Raw genomic sequence first — 22,270 nt, forward strand, 5'->3', positions numbered from 1 at the left:
TAGGGGTCAGCCACATATACACTGGATGATACAGTTATGGAGACTCACATACAAGACTTCAAGTTTCTGTGTCAATGATAGGATTACTACATTTCTTTAGCTGTCTTCAGTCTGGAGCCTGCAGCACCATCAATTACAAACATAGTAAAAACCTACATCACTGGTGGGAAGGAAAACAACTCTATATGGTCTGTCACTATATATATATATATATATATATATATTCAAATCAGGCTGGCCAGATTTAACTCATGAGGCTCAGCCACAAAATTTAGACCTTTAATATTGAAAAGCTGAGATGACGATCACTTTTCCATTTTATTGCAGAGTTCTGCAAAAGAAAAAAAAAAAGGCACTTCAATTCGCACAGGAACTATGGTGGTCCTGTATTGAAAATTACATCCTGTAAATCTTTTTTGTTCACTTTTCAAACAGTATGAAACAATTTCAAAGAGAGGAATGACCTGCAGTGGTCAATAACTGCATATGCACTTCCTCATAGATGTTTATTTACCAGTTAAACACTCATTGGTTAGAACCAGTTTAATGTAAGAGGTTTATTTATATATGATAGCAGGGATGGAATTTATAAGGAAATCTGTCTTGGGGAATGCTTTGGTAACTAATGCTTTAAAGTTTGGGAAGCGTGCTACAGTGGCTGTGTGGTAATAAGCTTGCTTCTCAACCACATGGTTCTGGGTTCAGTCCTGCTGCATGTGTGGCACCTTAGGCAAATGTCTTCTACTAATGCTGCAGACCAACCAAAGCTTTGTGAGTGAACTTGGAAGATGGAAGCTGAAAGAAACACATTGCATGTGTGTGTGTGTGTGTGTGTGTGTGTCATTATGCTTGTATTTGTCCCCCAGCACCAGTTGACAATTGGTGTTGGTTTGTTTACATCACCATAACTTAGCAGTTTGGCAAAAGAAGCCAATAAAATAAGTATCAGTCTTATAGAAAAAATAAGTACTGGGGTTGATTCATTTGACTAAAAATTCTTCAAGGTGGTGCTCCAGCATGGTCACAGTCTAATGACTGAAACAAGTAAAATATAAAAGATACACATACAGACATATATATATAGAGAGAGATGTGTGTGTGTGTGTATCTATATATATATAATATATATATATATGTATGAATGTATATATATATATATATATATATATATATATATATACACACACACACACACATATAATATATATGGTGGTTGTCTACTCCTTATACAGAGTTTGACCACTTCCTGTACCTACACCTTAGCACCATCATGGCGTCTGATGTGGCTTTTTCAACCAAACAATGTTCTGAAAAAACACCCGCATAGATTGCACCTCAGATTTGGACCACCAATACCTCCAGATAAGTTCTGCTCTTTGTGGATCTCAACATGTCTTTTGAGGCCTCCGTTGGATTTGCAAACCTTTTGGCATACACTGCATCCAAAGGTGTGCACAGACATATAGTCAGAATAGTTGGTGGAGGTTCGTTTTCCAAGTGTTCGCAAATGAGATTTGAGGCCAGCCAAAGAGAGGCATGGTCTGTCACAGACTGTGCACTCAAAAAGGTCATTGTCATTCACCTTCTCGATCGTTACATTCTTCCTTAGATCTCTTTTGAGTCTTACTTTCATTATCCTGGCCTCTTCAAATGCTTTCACTCCACTTCACACCTTTGTTTACCATCCAACTTGATCCGAAGCAAGGGTTTCTATATTTTCTGGAACCATTCCAAGTGACTTCATAGTAGTCTTTATGCTGTCCTTAAACCATTTTTTAGGTTTATGTCGATTTGTTTCCCCTCTGCAAGCTCACCATAAAACAGCTGTTTCCGCATGCGTTCATCTGCCATTCGAACAATATGGCCACACCTTCTCAATTGGTTCCTTAAAATCATAGCTTTAATTGAGGTGATGCCTGCAGAAGCAAGAACATCTGTGTTTGGAGTAAAAGAACTTCATTTAATTTTAAAAATGCAATGAAGGCATTTTTGGTGGAATTGTTCTAACAGTTTAAAATGCTCTTCCTAACAAGTCCAAGTTTCACAGGAATACAACAGGGATGGTAAGACAAAAGATTTGTAAAGAGCCAGCATTGTATTTGTATTTATATGTCACTGGCACCAAACGCGTGACTCCAAGCCACCAAATGCTTTTGCTGCCCTTTAAATTTGCAGCTATATTTCTGTGTCAAGATTTCCACCATTTTGAACAGAGCTTCCAAAAAGAGACAAATAATTTATATATATATATGATAGATAGATATATTTATATATATGATAGATAGATATATTTATATATTTTTATATATATATATATATATATATATATATATATATATATATATATGTGTGTGTGTGTGTGTGTGTGTACCTTTCCTTCATTGGACACTAAACTCTGCTTGCGAAGACCTGTTGAGGCAAGTAAAATCTAAACCGAACTAAATTCGACAACTGGCACACATGCCAACGTCGTCTCCTTCATTGGACACAAAACTTAGCTTGCGAAGACTTATTGGGGCAAGCGAAAGCAAAATTGTGATGGCACCTGTGCCCAGCATCGCCTTTCTGGCACTTGTGCCTGTGGCATGTGTAGCAATTTTCGAGCGAGATTGTTGCCAGTGCCCCTGGACTGGCTCTTGTGCAGGTGGCACATAAAATACACCATTTTGAGCGTGGCCATTGCCAGTACTGCCTGACAGGCCTTCGTGCCGGTGGCACGTAAAAGCACACACTACACTCTCTGAGTGGTTGGCGTTAGGAAGGGCATCCAGCTGTAGAAACTCTGCCAGATCAGTCAAATCGTCCAACCCATGCTAGCATGGAAAGCGGACGTTAAACGATGATGATGATATGTATATATATATATATATAGGTATGTGCATGGCTGTGTGATGGTTAATGAGCTTGCTTTGCAACCATGTGTGTCTGGTTTTTACAACCACATGGCACCTTAGGCAAGTGTTTTGTGTTATAGCTCCTGAGTGTCATGAATGAATTTGGTAGACAGAAATTGTGTGGAACCTTGTCATGTACATATGTGTGTGTATAACTACATATATCTAATATAACTTATAAAATTGTAATGGTAGGATGAGCTATTTTGGGATAAAATTAGAAGGCTGCAAGAGTGTTAGTGTGAAGGAAATGAGGTGGGATAGGGAGAGTGACTGATATCAGAAAAGGGGAGACCGGAGTTGTGTAAGAGACAAATATGGAGTGGTAGTGGAATGTAACATTAATACAGCTGTCATTTAGGGATGCACACATGCATGCTTTCAATCAGTTTATAAAGCCAAGTTGTAGCCAGCAGATAATGACTAATGGAAACATTGTTTGTGTGGGTATGTACGCATGTATGTATTTCACACGCTGTCACCTTTAAGAAAAGAATGATTTACATGAAAAGTTTAATCTATTTACATGTGTACACATACATTTATGACATTAGACACACGAATGGAAATAACTTAATATTATAACAACTATATTTATAATTAAACCAAACTTTTCCTTTTTTTTTCTCCTCCCTCTCTCTCTCTCTACACACACACACACATACAGACACATCTTTCATATCACACTCGTTCTTGCTCCACCCTCTCTGTCTTTCTCTCTTTCTCTCTCTCTCTACATACACACAAACACACACGAGGTTTCATATTACACTCTTCCTTGCTCCATTGAGGGTGAGCATTTGATGTTAGGGGTTTCATGTTAGCACTTAGGATTACAATTTTGAGTTAGGTTACACATTATGTTTAAGCAAAAACTGAAAAAGAATTCATGAGATTTGAACTTGTGCACAAATTTTCACAGAACTGAACTTGTATATCTTTGGGATTTGGATATCAAACAAAAATATATTAAAAGAAAAAAAAAAGAAAATGGTCTACAAAGTATTCTTAGTCTGGAATTTGCTGAGTGTTTTTTTTTTGAAGAGATTTACTATAAGTTAAATAAAGAGCTTTGTGATGTTACTATTAATTCTCTGAGTCATTAACTCAGGCAATGCCGGGTATTTCAGCTAGTGTATGTATACATATATATATATATATATATATATATATATATATATATATATTTGTGAAGACCTGTTGGGGCAAGCGAAAGCGAAATCATGATGGCACCACCATTCGAGCGTGATCGTTACCAGAGTCACCTTCCTGGCACTTATGCCGCAGCATCGCATTCCTGGCACTTGTGCCAGTGGAACATGAAAAGTCATTCGAGCAAGTTCATTGCCAGTACCGCTGGACTGGCTCCTGTGCAGGTGGCACGTAAAATACACCATTTTGAGTGTGACCATTGCCAGCACCACCTGACTGGCCCTTGTGCCGGTGGCACATGAAAGCACCCACTACACTCTCAGAGTGGTTGGGCTTAGGAAGGGCATCCAGCTGTAGAAACTCTGCCAGATCAGATTGGAGTCTGGTGTAGCCATCTGGTTCACCAGTCCTCAGTCAAATCGTCCAACCCATGCTAGCATGGAAAGCGGACGTTAAACAATGATGATAATATATATATATATAAGATACAGATAAGGAAATAATTTTATCTTGTGTGTATCATTGTTCTTGTAATCAGTTGGTTTTGTAATCAATAATTTTAATAATTAGCATTTTCTTAATTGATGTTTTAAAGGTATTCAGGAAATACTAAGGAAACCATTTTTTAAAATTCAAAGTAATTCCCCCTTTCTATCTATATGTGTATATTTTCACGTGTGCTTGCACTTGTGTGTATGTGTGTGTGTGTGTGTGCTGCCAGCACTAAAAATGAACTGTAGCAAAACATGCTTTGCCCAAAGAGTTGCACTCAATCACCTCATTTCCTGCTGTTGCAACTCAGCTTGCGGTCAACTATCCCTGTTTATTGGTAGTTAAGAGAAGAAATTGGGAAGAACATAGCAAAAATACTGTTGTATGTATTTGAATTATTTACAGGCAACCCTGGGACTCTGTAAACATTCCCAGTTGCAACAGCTAGATTCTTAAAAGAAAATGGTTTGATGGTACTGAGTTGTAAATGAATAGAAGAAGAAGAAGAAGAAGAAGAAGAAAAAGAGGTGGTGGTGGGGATGGTAGTGTTGGTAGTAGTAGTGGTAATAATGGTGTTAGTAGTAGTAGTGGTTAATGTTGGGGCGTGAGAAAAGTAGTGTAAAAACTTTTTGATTACATGATAATGAATTCCATTCAACTGCTCATAATATCAGCTTCACTTGTTACAATGTGAAGCAATGTATTCAAATGAACTTATTTAATCAACTCCAGAAGAATGAAGCTACATAATGACGAGGCTTTTCACTCTTACTGTTTATTATTAAATCAGAACCATGCAAATGATTCACTGATCTTTCTTGAAACTCTTCATAAGACTATAATAGATTGACCCTCCTTTCACTTGACAACAGCGATAAATATACCCCTTTTAGGCATTTAAACTAGCCATATCTGGCTAAAATATTTTATCCATGATCTAGTCTTTCTCACCAACCCTACATTGTCTTTCTAAAAACAAACAGTTACATCATTGAAATCCCTTTCTACTGTAATCACAAGGCCTGAGATTTTGAGTTAGGGAGCCAGTTGATTAACCCTTTCGATACCAACCTGGCCGAAACTGGCTCTGGCTCTGTAGAACAAATGTATTGTTTTCATAAGTACTGAATTCAAATCTTCCACCAAACCTTAGTCACAATTTATGTTACTAACACTAGCTTAATGATAACTAAGTTATTTTACTAAATTTCTTGTTATAGTTAAAATTAATTGAAAGAATCACAGAGCAGCATCTTAAAATAAATACAGTAATGAAAGGGTTGATATATAATAGAAAAACAATTCTTAACCCTTTCGATACCAACCCAACTACTGAAACTACCTTGGGCTTTGAGTACAAATGTCTTGTTCTCATAAGTTCTGATTTAAAATCTTCCACCAAACTTTAGCCACAATTTATGTTCCTAACACTAGCTTAATGATAACTAAGTTATTTTACTAAATTCTTTGTTATATTTAGAACTTATTGAAAGAAACACAGAACATCTCAAAATAAATACAGTAATATAAGGGTTAAATCAATTCCAATGCTTCACTGGTGCTTAATTTATTGACCTCAAAAGGATGAAAGGTAAAGTAGACCTCAGTGAAATTTGAACTCAAAATGTGAAGACAGATGAAATATTGCTAAACATTTTGTCTGACATGCTAATGATTCTGCCAGCTGACTGCCTTCATGTTATTGAAATCTCAAAGCTACAAGATAATGCATGATTAATTCAAAGCATTATATTTGATAGTAATCTGAATATTAAAGGGATATATATATACATACCAAATACATGCTTTCACCATCTCTCTCCCTTTCCAGCTTGGGAAGTCATGTATTCACCTCTCCAGCTAGAACCCTGTTTCTGTCCCTCTATCATTTTCCCATCCTTCAATATTGTGCTCCTCTCAATTGAGGGGTCTTGTCTTGCAAGTACTTGGTGATCTTACCAGTGCTGGTGCCAACCAGTACATACTGTAAAGTGGTTGGCATTAGGAAGGGTATCAAGCTATAGAAACCATATCAAAGAAGGCACTGGAGCTAAGCACAGCCCTCTGGCTCAACTGTTTCTGTCAAAACTGTCCAAATCATGTCTGGAAAAGGAGATGTGACAGTAAATAATGAGGATGCTTTTGATGATAATGTTGAGGAGGATGATGATGATGGCAATGATGATGATATATATTATCTAGGTCATGTATTATCTACTTGTTTTTGTTCATGTCGAAGTGTATATGAGCGATGGATACAACATAATAAAACTGCTGTGCTGATGATGCTTATTGAGGCAGAAACATGTGTGCAGCTATTCTCTTAATTACAAACCCATCTAACCATCTTTTCCTTAATGACATGTCAGTTCTGGAGAATTTATAATTCTCGAGATTATATCTCCTCTTCTCACTTGGAGTTGATCCCTCCATCCCTCAAAGCAGAAATATTTCCAGTAAATCAAGAATTTATTGTGTGTGTTATTTAAAGTATCCTTATTATTTCTCTTGTTCAAATAGCTGCAAGAGGCCACACCAAGCTATTTCTCTTAATTCATTTATGTATTGTGTGCGCATGTGTGTATATATGTGTGTTTGTGTGTGTGTGTGTATTTGTAAATAGTAAGGGATTACCCCCAAACGATTACTGGTTCATTCTTAGTTAGGTATTCAAAATAATAATCCTTATTTTTAATATTGTTGATATATATATATATATATATATATATATATATATATATCATAATATATATTATTATGTATCATCATGATCATCATCATTTAACATCTGTTTTCCATGCTGGTATGGGTTGGACAGTTTGACAGGACCTGGTAAGCACGAGGACTGTACCAAGCTCCAATTATCTGCATTGGCATGATTTCTATGGCTGGATGCCCTTCCTAATACCAACCACTTTACAGACTGCAGCGGATGCTTTTTACATGGCACCAGTTGAGTTTCTCACCAATGGTGGCCACCTTTCTGCTGTAGCAGCTCTGTGTTTGATATTGGCTTAAATGCAAATATACATTTCTCCATTTCAAAGTGGTGATCATTTGGCTAAACTGTTATTTGCCATCATTTCCAACCCCTATGTTTTCTAGTTCTCTCAAAGAATTCACAGCCAAAATAACAGTGATTCCTCCATTGTTTTCTATCTTCCACGTCTGTTTGGAGCTCTTTCTGGAGAATGCCAAATAGTATGAGGTTCCACTTCAAGATATCTCTAAACCTCAGTTGTGGTTTTCTTTGATGACAATTTTCTGTTGTCAGTTGAGAATAAAAGAAGGTCTTCATTAGTTATTCATTATCTGTTCTTTGGACATGGGGCCAATCCAGTACCGCTGGTGGTACTTATTGATTACCATTTCAGTGCTTGTTGTCATTTTCAGTTGTAGGAATAGATATTGGTCTTCCTTTGTTTCCAGTAAACACTTAGAAGTAAATGAAGTTTTGATTCAGAGAACTATTCGCGTTATTTGATATGGCATTAGTAAGGAGTCTACATCTCTCAAGCATAAAGAAGTGTGACGATGAAATACATGCATGTGTATACACGTTTTTTTTTTTTGAGTTAGCTGAGCACCTTATTACAAGTCATGAACAAATCTTATTATTTGAGATAGAATAATTCCTTCGTATTGAGTTCTCTTCAGTTTGAATGATCGATAATTGGTTGAAAACAGAATGAAGGCATGCTGTGAGCACATTTATTATCGTCTTTATTTATAAAGAAATATGAACTTAACGTTGCAAGTTCATGAAATTATATGAAAGAAGATACTTTGCAGAGTGAAAACTGGATGTATTCACCATACAGTATTCATTTCCAGCTTATTGGATTAGAGTAAAAAGAGATAAACAAAAGGCTTAAGCATAGATATTGTCTGTCATAAACAAACAATCAAGTAATAATTCATTATTTGGGTGATGTAGTAATGTAAATTTTTACCTTTCACATGTTTCAGTCATTGGGTTGTGGCTATGCTGGAGCACTGTACTGAAGCATTTAATCAATTTGTAATGCTTATTTTTAATTCTGGGACTTAATCTATCAGTTTCTTTTGCTGAACCTCTAAGTTACAGGAACATAAACAAACCAATACCAGTTGTCAAGTGGTTGTGGAAGGAATAAAAACAAACAACAAGACACAGAGATGCATAGATATACATATATATATATATATATATTAAATTCAAATTACAACAAATGTAAACAAACAAATGAAGTTTGCTTTTAGAAGCGTTGAGATGTCTTAGAAAGTTAAAGAAGTGATTTTTAACTTTTTATATATATATATATATATATATATATATATATATATATATACATGATGGGCTTCCAAGCAGTTTCTGTCTACCAAATTCACTCACAATGTATGTTGATCCAGTGCTATAGTAGAAAACATTGGCCCAAAGTGCCACACAGTGGATTGAACCTGAAACCATGAGGTTGCAAAGCAAGCTCCTTAACCACACAGCCATGCTTGTGCCAATATTTTATAAAAGTCCTGACTGACCAGTTGAGAACATTGACTAAAGCTGATGAATATTGTTGTGTCAGATTGTTGGGAAATCCTTGTTTTCTTAATATTTTCTTTCTACTAGGATGGTGAGCTGGCAGAAATGTTAGCACTCCGGGCGAAATGCTTAACAATATTTCATCTGTCTTTACTTTCTGAGTTCAAATTCTATTGCGGTCGACTTTGCCTTTCATTCTTTCAGGGTCAATAAATTAAGTACCAGTTGTGTACTGGGGTTGATCTAATTGACTGGCCTACTCCCCACCAAATTTTGGGCTTTGTGCAGAGAGTAGGAAAAAATATTTTCTTTCTACTAGTTTTGTGTAGGATATTTTGCCAATACTGAACGCAAACAGTAAACAATGATAAATGCCATAGAATAAGTTAAATCAAAACAATTGCAGCATGGAAGGTGTTTATACGCCATTTAAGAAACACACAAAAACCATACGATTCACTTCAACATTTAAATTTAATTTGCCAAAATATTTTCATTGCTTTGAGGCCGTGACCTGTTTACTGACAAAATTCCTTGCTGCATCAGTGACCAGGTCGCGGTCTCAAAGCGATGAAAATATTTTGGCAAATTAAATTTAAATGCTGAAGTGAATCTAACAGTTTTTGTGTGTTTCTTAAATGGCTTATAAACACCTTCCACCCTGCAACTGTTTTTGTTCCAGCACATGATCTCAGATCAGGTTGCTTGCTATGCAAGTACATCTCAGTAAATAAATTAAATGTTTATCATAATGGTCCATATTCATTCCAACATTAATCATATTGATTCTGTTCTCTTACGTCTTGTTGAACACAATGCTAAGCAATCTTGGATTAATTAAGACTTGATAAAACTTTGTTTTTATATACAGCTTAGACTAAGCTTAACCGTTAAATTGCTTTTGACTTTTAAATATTGAAAACAAAAGGAAAAACCTATCTGCAACACAGCATAAATGCTAGACTCATAAATTATGTACAGTGTTTATTAGGTTGTGTATTAATTACTATTTCACCACAGGTATTTTGCAGCATTTTTAGATAAACCTTACAACTGACATCTCCATGGAAGAGATATGTATCTAGAATTCTAGTTATCATGCATACACATTATATATGAATGCATGTATGTATGAGTTTATTTCCTAGAAGTTGGGGCTTGATAAGTGAAAGCTCTATCATTAGAATTTGGATATCAAAAATAATAATTCTTAGATCTTTACAAGGGGGAGTTGAAAAGTTCCTAGCTTTAAGGGCACAGCAAACGGCCTGGCTGGAGGCTTGACTTCTAAGTTCTTTTACAGGGCTTAGAAAAAGTGAAGGAAAATATGTTGAATAAAGCCATAATCAATTGATCCTTTCTTTTACCCATAACCAGGAACTTTTCAGCATTCCCTCATATTCTTTGCCTTTTACTTGTTTCAGTCATTAGACTGTAGCCATGCTGGGGCACTGCCCTGAAGAATTTTTGGTTAAATAAATCAACCCGAATACTTTTAATTTTGAGCCTGATACTTATTGTATCGGTTTCTTTTGCTGAAGTGCTAAGTTACAGTGACATAAAAACACCAACACCAGTTGTCGAGCAGTGGGGTGCGGCGGGAGAGACAAATACATACATACACCCATACAATGGGCTTCTTTTGGTATATAATTATTTTCAAAATAGGATATAACTGACTGTGGAAAATCATCTATCCATCTACAACATCATCAACCAGCAGGAAGACAAGGGCAACAAAACACTGCATTTTTAGACTAAAACTGTCATCTTCGTGATATCTGCATTTTAGTTCTTCTGGCACAACATGTTTGTACACATTTGGTCCTGAATAAAACAAGCAGCATGCCAAATTCGACCCAGAAATTCATTATGGGCTGCTTTTTCAAAATCCATAATTATATCAACAGGTCCCTCATTCTGCAGTAATTCATTTATTTTGGCAAAAAATCTACTGTATGTGTCTTGACTTTTGTCAGAGAGCAATGAAAACAATTGTGGGGCATTAAAATTATCAGTTTGAACGTGAAGTATATATAATTGAAGAATATACTAGATCAACAGTTAAATGTTCCATCTGCTGCCCGGTTCTTGTGCTGTTTTAACTGTTCAAGTGCTTCATCAATTGCACACATACATATATACACATACATATATACACAAAACATATATACATATATGTATATACATATATACATATACATATATACACATACATATACATATATACACATACAGATACATACATATATATATGCACACATACATAAATATATATATACATATACTTACATAAATATATATATACATATACATAAATATATATATACACATACATAAATACATATATACACATACATATATATATACATACATATACACATACATACATATATATATATATACACATACATATACACATACATACATATATATATACACATACATAAACACATACATACATATATATATATATATATATATATACGCAAACATATACACATACATACATATATATATATATATACACATACATACATCTGCATATAAATACACAACATACATAAATTTATATACACATACATAAATATATACACATGTACATGGCAAATGAGAGACATTCGTTTTATTATCCATTAGCCACGCATGTCTGGCTCTGTTAAGAATACCCCTGATGCGTCGGACAATATGATATGCTTGAGAAAACGTGTTGAGTCAAGTAAAACCAGTATTATAGCTGGGGCCAATGCCCCCTGACTGGCTCCTGTGCCAGTGGCACATAAAAACACCATCTAAACGTGGTTGGTGTGAGGCTCGCCTGACTGGCTCCCGTGCCGGTGGCATGTAAAAAGCACCAGCTAAACATGGTTGATTTCAGGTGTGCCTAACTGGCTCCTGTGCTGGTGGCACATAAAAAGCACCAACCGATTGTGACCGATGCCATTAACCCCTGGCTGGCTCCTGTGCTGGAGGTACGTATAAAGCACCATCCGAACATGATCGTTGCCTATATAGTATGTGGCCTATATAGTATGTGAGAAAATAAATCCTGCTATTTCAGAAATGGAGTACTACAAGCTTTCATAGTCTCACCAGTTCTTCTGCACCTACATTATCAATAATTGAAAAAAAAAAAAAAGATGGGATGGTCATAGCTTGATTATCTTTATATATATGTCCATTCAATGTGAGAGCAGGTTTAACATTAAATAACAAATTGTAGCAGTCTGACATATTTTCAGTTTTGATTTTGTTGCTTTCAACTTTTGCAAAAGAAATTGTATAGAAACTCTTTATGAGTAGTATTACCAGTTTATCTTGTAACTTGTTGTTTTCTTGCATTTAAATGAACATACACAGATGAAAACTTATAGCAAATTCTACTTCATCAACATAAGAAAAGCAATCTTTTTCTTTTATAACAAAGACAGACAAGCTGACAAGTATGTATGTGTGTGTGTGTGTATATATACACACACACACACACAAACATATATATATACTTTATTGAAAAGCAAAACTGTCTGACGAACGGGAATGTGAAACTCTGAGTAACAGTTTTGTGATATTTTTGGTGCTTTTCAATAAAGCATGTTACTCTACCTCTGGTATTCTAGTATGTACTATTTTTCCACCTTGTTTCACATTTATGTGCTTACTCTGGTATATATATATATACATATATATATATATATATATATATATATATATATATATATATATATATATATATATATATATATATATATATATATATATATACATATATATACATATATATATACATATATATATATATATATATATACACTGGTGCAATCATGTATTTGTAAAGGTTAGTCAGAGCTTGTTGAACCAATCCCAGCCTTTGCCTGGCACATATTCAATTAGCCCAAGAGAGAATAAAGACCATGTTGACTTCAGTGGAATTTGAACTCTTACATTCATTATCATCATCATCAATTTAACATCCCCTGTTCCATGCTTGCATGGGTCAAACAGAATTTGTTGAGGTAGGTTTTCTATAGCCAGATGCCCTTCTAGTCACCAACATACACACACACACACATATATAGATATATACACACACATAAATATGAGGTGAGTTCAATAAGTATCTGACTTTATTTTTCCACTCCAAAACTAATGCTGCTTGGGGAAAACCCTTTGGGTGGGCGGTGACACTACCCTTCCTGTGTGTGCATGAACATTTTCACACTGGCAGACCATGTCAGCTCTTGGCTGTTACGTCTAGAGTATAAATGTGTAATGCTTGCTCATCAGATTTTCATTTTCATACAAGATGACCAGATGCATCGAGTAGAGACAGTGCATTAGGTTTTGTCAAAAGCTCAGTGATACCCAAGCTCAAACCATCCGGAAGATTCAGCAGGCCTTTGGTGATGATGAAGTTCATAAGATAATGAAGTTAATGAGCTATTTAAATTCATAAGATAATTAACTCATAACCTTGAGATTTTCAATTATGTGATTACTTATTTTTAGAATAACATTGTAGGCTAGGTGTGAGAGGTCAGACCTGGCCAGTTTGAACATAAAACATAGAACATTTTGGTTGGATATGACCAGTTTAAATGCTGAAGGGGTTAAAGCATGAAGTTGGTATCAAGCAACCAATGACAGCCTCAGGCAGGTTGGCATCAAAAGGGTCAAAAGTAAATCAATGCAGTGAGTGAAAGGAAAAGTAGAGCAATGGATTAGATACCATGAGGTATTTAGTTATGTTAAGAGTTCAAATCCTACTCAGGTGAGCTGTATCTTTTATAACTGTATGATAAAATATGAACAAGTTGTAGGTGCAGTTTAACAGATTGCTCTCTTAAACCACCAAAGGTGTAGCTTTGTGTATACAGTAGAGAGTCATCATGAACTATCTAAAATTAGAAAACAAAGAAAACAAAGAAGGTATACTACAACCTGAAACCGGTAAAATTTGTTACAGTCTTTGGTTGTGTAGATATTTACAATTCACAATAGTGGAATAAATTAGTTTTGTCACTAAAGGAGTAAAAGGATATTCGTGGAATAGAAATGAATTGTAAATTAAAACTACAGAATTATAATAAAGGGTCATCCGTTTATTTGTTTATTGTTTGTTTGTTTGTTCATTTATAGTCTGTGGCTTGATCAGCACAAAGCCTGGGTTTAAATGTCAAGGGATAAGTGTGTCACTGCTAATTTGAACTGTAATTTTAACAGGATTATTTACTGCAGATTGTTTGGACTCTGATATGTGAGTCACTAGTAATGTCGTTGTCATATATCATCACTGTCATCATCATCATCATCATCACCGTCATTTTAATGTCCACACTTCTCCATGCTTGTATGGATGTCGTTTTGTCATCAACCCTTACCAGTTACCAAGTAATGTAATACTTCTCAATGGCCCAAACATGTTTTTATAGAATACTGGAAATGAATGACATTCATTTGTAACAATCATGCAATATCTGCACAAGGAGACATGTGCACACATCATGCATGCACACACATACAAGCTTCTTTCAGTTTCCCCTCTTCCAAATCCACTCACAAGGCTTTTGTGAGCCTGGGGCTATAGTAGAAAGCACTCACTCAAAGTGCCATGCAGGAAGATTGAACCAATCCAGACAACAAGAGAAAATACATCGGTGGAGGAGTGGCTGTGTGGTACAATGTTTGCTTCCCAACTACACAGTTCCAGGTTCAGTCTCACTACGTGGCATCTTGGGCAAGTGCCTTCTACTATAGCCTCAGGCCGACCAAAGCCTTGTGAGTGGATTTCGTAGACAGGAACTGAAGGAAGCCCATCATATATATATATATATATATATATATGTATTTGGGTGTCTGTATTTCTCCCCTCACCTTTGCTTGACAACTGATGTTGATGTATTTACGTCTCCGTAACTTAGTGGTTTGGCAAAAGTGACCGATAGAATAAGTACTAGGCTTACAAAGAATAAGTCCTGGGGTCGATTTGTTCGACTAAAGGCAGTGCTCCAGTCAAATGACTGAAACAAGTAAAAGAAAAGAAAAAATACATACACACAAAAATCATGTGGGTGAGAGAAAACACCTTAGCAGTTTATTTAAGATCTAATGATTAAAGAAACTAATCGTTAATTACTCAGATTTAATTATTAAAGCAGGCTTTCACTAAACGAAGTACGTGTATTCTTAGAGGTACAAAAATAAATTGTGTCACAGATTTTGGGAAGAAAGCTTAGCTTACTTCTTTACTTACTTTAGCATGAAACTGGGAGACAAGACAAAGCTTTGGCATCCCATATAGTGTGTAAAACATGTGTTGAAACACTGAGGCAGTGACTGCTTCAAATACTTAAGCAGAAAGTTTCCAGCTTTGTCGTGTGAGAAAAATAAGGTTGGAGTGTTTGATGGGCCACATATTAGGTGACTGTCGCAGGACGAGCTATTTTTGGAGACCATGTCTGGCACTAAAAAAGAAGCATGGAATGCTTTTGGTGGGTCCGCCCATGGATAGATAAATTTCTGTTGCGATATTCTTTCTATTTACAAATCACTTTCGTCAACAATTTGTAAATAATCCTTTCTACTCGAGGGACAATGCCTGAAATTTGGTGGGAGGGGGCTAGTCAATTACATCAAGGTAAATTTTCAGATTAATACCCGCACGATTTTCACTAGGATGTTAGGGTTAGGGTTTAGGGTTACAGTTAGGGTTAGGGTTAGGGACAGAATTCTCTAACCCTAACACCCTAGTGAAAATCGTGCGGGTGTTAATCTGAAAATTTACCTACATCGACCCCAGTGTTCAAGTTGTTCTTATTTTATGGACCTCAAAAGAATCAAAGACAAAGACGACCTTGGCGGCATTTGAATGTCGTTCAGCTAGAAATGCCGCTAAGCATTTTGTCCCGTGTGTGAACGATTCAATAAGCTCGCCGCGCTGGCAATTTGTAAATAACATCAACAGCTTCTTTCTTTAATGAAATCTGTTTTCAAAGAAATAATTTGTTACTGTTTCACGGTTTAATTTCGTATTTTGATAAGAGAAAATTCTTTCATTTGCTCAACTGACAGCTAAAGAATCTCAGTTGGTATTTTAATTCGCATTCTAAATCTTACATTGAATGTTTTATTGCTTCAGTGTTTGGTACCACAGTCAATTGCTCTCAATCGGTCGCTAATTTACTGTTTGTGGAATATAAACATGAAAATATTGAACAAAATAGTCATTGTTTTCCCCCGTGTTTTACATATCGTCTGTCGTTCTTACCAGTATGGTTGCACCCTGTTTTCGGGTACTATTTTACTCAGCAATACTTTAATGTCTAGGTTTGATGGTTTTACAGTTGTTGATAATCTGCTTTCCTATTTACTTATTGTGAAAACACTTTTAATTCACCGTCTACATATACCTACTTTTATTGACATATTTTCATTTTATATCCCGCATGCTTCTGTCGAAAGGTTGCCGGGTTCCAATGACAGTTCAACCGAACACAACCCTAATTCTTACTGTTTTGATGGGACCCAACTACTTATCTGTTGGTTGACACATTTATTATAGCTTCGATATAAAGATTAAAATGATTTATTTCGTAACTTAACAAAGTTTGTAGCTTTTAAAAGACAGCTTAAAACCAATTATTCTAACGAAATTCAGAATTTTTTCTTTGTTAATACTTACATTATTTATACTGATGTATTTTGTCTTAATATATTGGTGTCAATGAACTAAATAAAACAGAATACATTCTCATTTATATTTTCTCGTACCCTTAGCGCATCATGTATATGCATAAACACGTAGTTTATTTAATTAGAAAGAAGAAATCTAATCATTATTAAAGAAATCACATAAAGCTAGAGATACGAAACGAAGGGTCGGTAGTATTCTGTTGTTTACTATCAGATTATAAATATTATTGTAATGTGAAATAAACAGAACATAAGCTTTTATATAGTTACCTATAGCAAAAGAGGAATCAGTGAAATAAATTTATGAACGTAAATTTGCTATTTAGTATCACTTACCTTATTTGATTAGCGTGGTTGTAATTGTAGCAAATTGAGAGCACTTTGAGAAAGAACATTGTTGAAGAAATTCATGGAGCTTCTGCTTATTTGTTGGCACTCCGTCACTTACGACGTCGAGGGTTCCAGTTGATCCGATCAACGGAACAGCCTGCTCGTGAAATTAACGTGAAAGTGGCTGAGCACTCCACAGACACGTGTACCCTAAATGTAGTTCTTGGGGAGATTCAGCGTGACACAGTGTGACAAGGCTGGACCTTTGAATTACAGGCACAACAGAAACAGGAAGTAAGAGTGAGAGAAAGTTGTGGTGAAAGAGTACAGCAGGGTTCGTCACCATCCCCTGCCGGAGCCTCATGGAGCTTTAGGTGATTTTGCTAAATAAACACTCACAACGCCCTGTCTGGGAATCGAAACCGCGATCCTATGACCGCGAGTCCGTTACCCTAACCACTGGGCCATTGCACCTCCACTCTTCTGCTTATACAGGCAAAGTAATAAAGGGCAGACAGTATAAACTATGTGAAAAGTGTGCGAAGATGTTCGGTAGAGATTCGGATATTGAATATGGACGGTCTCGCGAGACGTTTAATATAGATGAGTAGACAAGACATTAACTTAGATGAAAAGTGAAGTAGAAATGAGTTGAGAGAGTGGCTAAACATTTAAGACATCTGATGCTGTTGTTATTAACTCCAGCTCAGCCCTCATCGAACAAATTTATGATCAGAGGTATTCCAGCCATGACCAGCTAGTTTTCTAGGAACCTTTAAAACTATATTATTTAATATGTCTTCTCATTAATAAAGGTGGTTAAAAGCGGTGAGATGGCAAAATTGTTAGCACGCCGAAGAATTGGTTAGCGGTATTTCATCTGCCGCTACGTTCTGAGTTCAAATTTCGCCGGGATCGACTTTGCATTTCATCCTTTCAGGGTCGATTAAATAAGTACCAATTACGCATTGGGATTGATGGATGAAATCGAGTAACCCCCACCCAGATTTCAGACCTTGTGCCTATAATAGAACAGATTAATTAAGGTGGATAAGGTGGGGGAGCTGGCAGAATCTAAGTTCAATTTCCACTGAGGTCAATTTTGCTTTTCCGCTTTGCCTTCTTTTCAATAACCTTTTAATGTTCTGACAATGAAGTATCAACCTTGTGCTGATATTAGAAGCTATTATTATCGCTGGCAATATTATTAGAGCATCTGGCAACATATTTTCAGAAAATTCAGCTGGTTCTATACTCTGAGTTCAAATATTGCCAAGGTCAACTGTACTTTCATCCCTTTAAGGTGAATAAAAATATTGGTGTCAATGGTATGGACTACTGCCCTCCCCTTAAAATTTCTGGCCTTGTGCCTAAATCAGAAACTATTATTAGTGTTATTTTTGTTTTCTTCATTGCTTTCAAATTTTGGCATGAGACCAACAATTTTAAAAAAGAGGATAAGATAATTACATTAATCTCACTGTTTGGCTGATACTTATTTGATTGGCTTTTGCAGAATTTGAACTCAGAATGTAAAGAGCCAGAAGAAATGCTGAAAAGCATTTTGTCCGACATGCTAATGATTCTGCTAGTGTGCCACTTGTTGATATCATCGTGTTTTAGGCGTTTAATCTCTGTAAATTACTGAAGGAAGTGGAGGTTCATGGCTTAGTGGTTAGGGTGTTGGACTCATAATTGTAAAATTGTGGTTTCGATTCCTGAAACAGGTGGTAAGTTGTGTTTTTGAGCAAAACACTTAATTTCATGTTGCTCCAATCCACTCAGCCAGCAAAAAAGAGTCATCCTGTGACAGATTAATGTCCAGTCCAGTGAGGAAAGATATGTCATAGAAGCTGGGAAAACTGGCTCTTATGAGCCTATATGACTTGGGAAGGATCTAATTCGATAAAGTGTTCCTCTGGTGACACATTTTGGTTCAACATCCACTTACTCTTGGAACATTCAATGCTGTAACTCTAAGCAACCACAATGTTGAAACGTATGTAGTGACCAAATAATATAAACTTGTGTTTATCATAATTTCTCCTATCATTGTGTTTTAAACAATTTCATGCACCTTTTTATTATTGCATCATCATGTACCCCTCTATACTCCTAAAGTATGTTTACTATTGTCCTTTCTGGGTCTATAGTTGTGTATACAAAATCTTTTTTGCATTGTGGAGAAGTTTGTTTTCTTGTTTATTGCATTACTTTTGTGCTTCTTCATTTCATTGTATATGCTTTTATACAATGTTGTCAATGTTGTGTATGTGTCACGCAAATTATATTATTTTGCTTGGAATGTGTTTTATATGTTCTGCTTGAAATGTATAATGTGCGAGTTAATGACTGGTGGTGATTGTGTTGAATGCCTTGTGCTTATTGTATTATATTTACTCTTTGGAAAGTGTATGTTGAATAGAATTTCTGTGAATTGTTACTGGTGTGTAGGTTATATTATAACATCAGGTGTTGATAATGTGACAACTATACGTCATGTTTTATTGGGTTGTGACTCTGTAGAACATGATCTTAATGATCATGTTACATTATTAGGTAACATTTCTATGGAATATGACTCAGTCGTATGAGTTGGTTGTGTATGGGATATTTTATTTATCATGAGTCAATTATATTTTGTAAGTATTGTATTGGGTAGTGATCGTCAAAGAGTATGACCTTTGGGTTTTGTGCTGTATTATCAGGCAATATTTGTAGAGCAGTAATGGGCAAACTGTGGCCTGTGGGACATTCTGAATGGAATGCCTAACAAAAAAATTACTTTGTATTTTCTTAGCAGTGTGGCCCACCTAATGATGAACCACATCTCCTACAGCTTACTTCTCAAAAAAGACTGCTCATGTTTGGTATAGAATTTGACTCAGTTATATAAGTTGTTTGTCCGTGGGGTATTTTACAGTACTAGATGTTGATTATGTATTATATATGTTGTATTATTTTATTGTATGATGACTGTGTTAGACTGCGTTATAGAATTTATGTTTGTTTCTACTTGCTGAGTCTAGAAAAAGGAACAGTGTCTATGGCTTTTGTAGGCTTTCTGAGACCAGTGTATGCAACGGTACTAATGTTCCTAAACAGCTGCAGGTCAACAACAGCAAGAAAGACACAAGTAAAGAGAAGGTTTCAGCAGGATGATATTTTCTGGAGGAAGAACTGAGCATAGTTGTTAGTGTGAGGCTGAAGGTGGGGTGGATACAATGTGGGTGACAAAAGTTGGAGAGATGAATACAAGAAGGTTGGGGTTACCCAGGTGGTGGAGATATGAGACTAGCTAGCTTCAAGGAGCAGAAATCATAATAGTAGCTACAGAAAGGACAAAAACACAGCATGTCTGTGAGTCAGAGGTTGGAGTATGTCTCTTGGTGATTGAATACCAGTCACTCGAATGAACCTTCTCTGGATGTGGTCCATGACGTCTGGGTGTATAGTAGCAACACCATCATATCGTGAAGGGTTATTATGATGGATATGTGATGATTAACTGAGCTAATTCTCAAACTGAATGACAAGCTGTAACCCGTGGTAGGTTTTTTTATGTTTAATTTCATATTCTTTGTCATACCTAGTGCTTGAATTATTAATAATACTGTCTTTATTTACTGACCCCACCAATTTTCTTGTTCAAGATCTTTCTCTTAGTTAACCAATAAAGCACTGGGATTTGCACTCACATAGTATGGACTGCTGAGCACATTTTATGAAAGTGAGACTACCATGCACACATAAAAAACAAAAAATAGTTAGAATATCTTCGTAGTATGTAATAGTGGCAGATTTTACATCAGCTGGGGGTTATCGGAGCGTTTGAGTGACATTAGACCCCCAACAAATGCCCATATATTAAATGCATCCATCTGGGCCATGATAGTGGCCTGTCAACCTGTGCTTGATGGCGACAATCATAGCTCATCGTGCTTTATGTGTTAAACATCCATTTTATTACGATGAAAGTAAACAAAGTTTGTTTTAAAAGCGTTGAGATGTATTGAAAGATACAGAAATAAATTGTTTTTTATTCTGAAACACGTGATAATGCTACTAAAATAGCGTGATCAGGATAAATTATCCATACATTGCAGAAAAATACATTATTGACCAGCCATGAGACTCGAACTCACATCCCTGTGATTACATGTCAAGTGCTTTACCATTTTATTGTAAAGATTGTTTGCCAACATAACATGGCAGTCCTGGTTTAGGATGAATGTTGCTGTAATTTAACCCCAGGAGACATCGTCTCCAGCTGGCAAACAATCTTTACTACAAAGTACTGTTGCTGAATATCTCATGTTGTGAGATTTAAAAATAGTTATTTTCTAATCCATTTTATCATACTGAAGTCTTAGTTTATCAACTGGGATGGCTAGTACTTTTATATATATATTTATATATATATATTTATATATATATATATCTCATTTCTAATATTGAGTTCAGTGTTTCTACTGTTCTGAAGTCCTCTTTCCTAAATTATTCCGTCATTTCAGTGCATTTTCTCTCGCATTTTTAATTACTCACATGTATTTTGTAAGGGTAGTTCAGGAGTTCTGTCCTAATTCCCTGATTTCAGTTTCTAGATCCTATTTAACATTCTCACACTTAATTAATTTGCTTCTTATCACAGTAGCTTTTCATGCATTGTAATATCCTGGTCTGAATTCAAGTAATATATTTAGTAATTTCACCAACCAAGTATTGTCCTTTGTCAATAGTTTTAATCAACCACATAGAGGAGAAGATGGTTTCTAATTAATCTGTAGCACATATGTAACTATTGTTGGTTTCAATGATAAAATTGTTTTATGGGGTCATAAGGGAGTAAGGAAGTGGGAAAGTAAAGGGAATACAGCATTGGGAAAACGCTTTGTGGTATTTCTGGCTCTTTGTTTTCTGTGTTCAAATTCTACTGAGGTTCACTTTGCCATTTGTCTTTTCAGGCAGTGCTGGATTAACCATTAAGCAAAATAAGCATGTGCATTTTTTTACATACCACCGTAAGCTGTTTTCCTGACAACTGATCAAACCTCTCCCACCCTTTCTTCTGGACAAGTACAGCCTATTGGTATCACTCTTAAGGTGGGAGGTTCCATGGACTGTCAACATTTTTCTGGTATCCATTTTCTTCACTTCTCTCATTTGCCATTTTGTAATTCCTGCTCCATAC

General features: G+C 35.7%; 1 protein-coding gene across 9 annotated transcripts in view; it reads left to right on the forward strand.

Annotated features, from left to right (window-relative positions):
- Positions 1-22,270, forward strand: part of LOC106880479 (sodium-coupled monocarboxylate transporter 1) — a 176,379-nt gene that overhangs the window by 35,764 nt on the left and 118,345 nt on the right. For 2 of the 9 annotated variants that reach the window (XM_089349491.1, XM_089349494.1), the window contains exon 1: positions 22,044-22,216. The exons of the other annotated variants lie outside the window; for them this stretch is intronic. The gene's annotated coding sequence lies outside the window, so the exon portion shown is untranslated. Of the gene's footprint in view, positions 1-22,043; positions 22,217-22,270 lie in introns of those variants that run through there. 9 annotated transcript variants of the gene reach the window in all.

The sequence above is a fragment of the Octopus bimaculoides genome, chromosome 3 (assembly GCF_046866305.1).
Source record: "Octopus bimaculoides isolate indiv1 chromosome 3, ASM4686630v1, whole genome shotgun sequence".
Taxonomy (NCBI): Eukaryota; Metazoa; Mollusca; class Cephalopoda; order Octopoda; family Octopodidae; genus Octopus; species Octopus bimaculoides.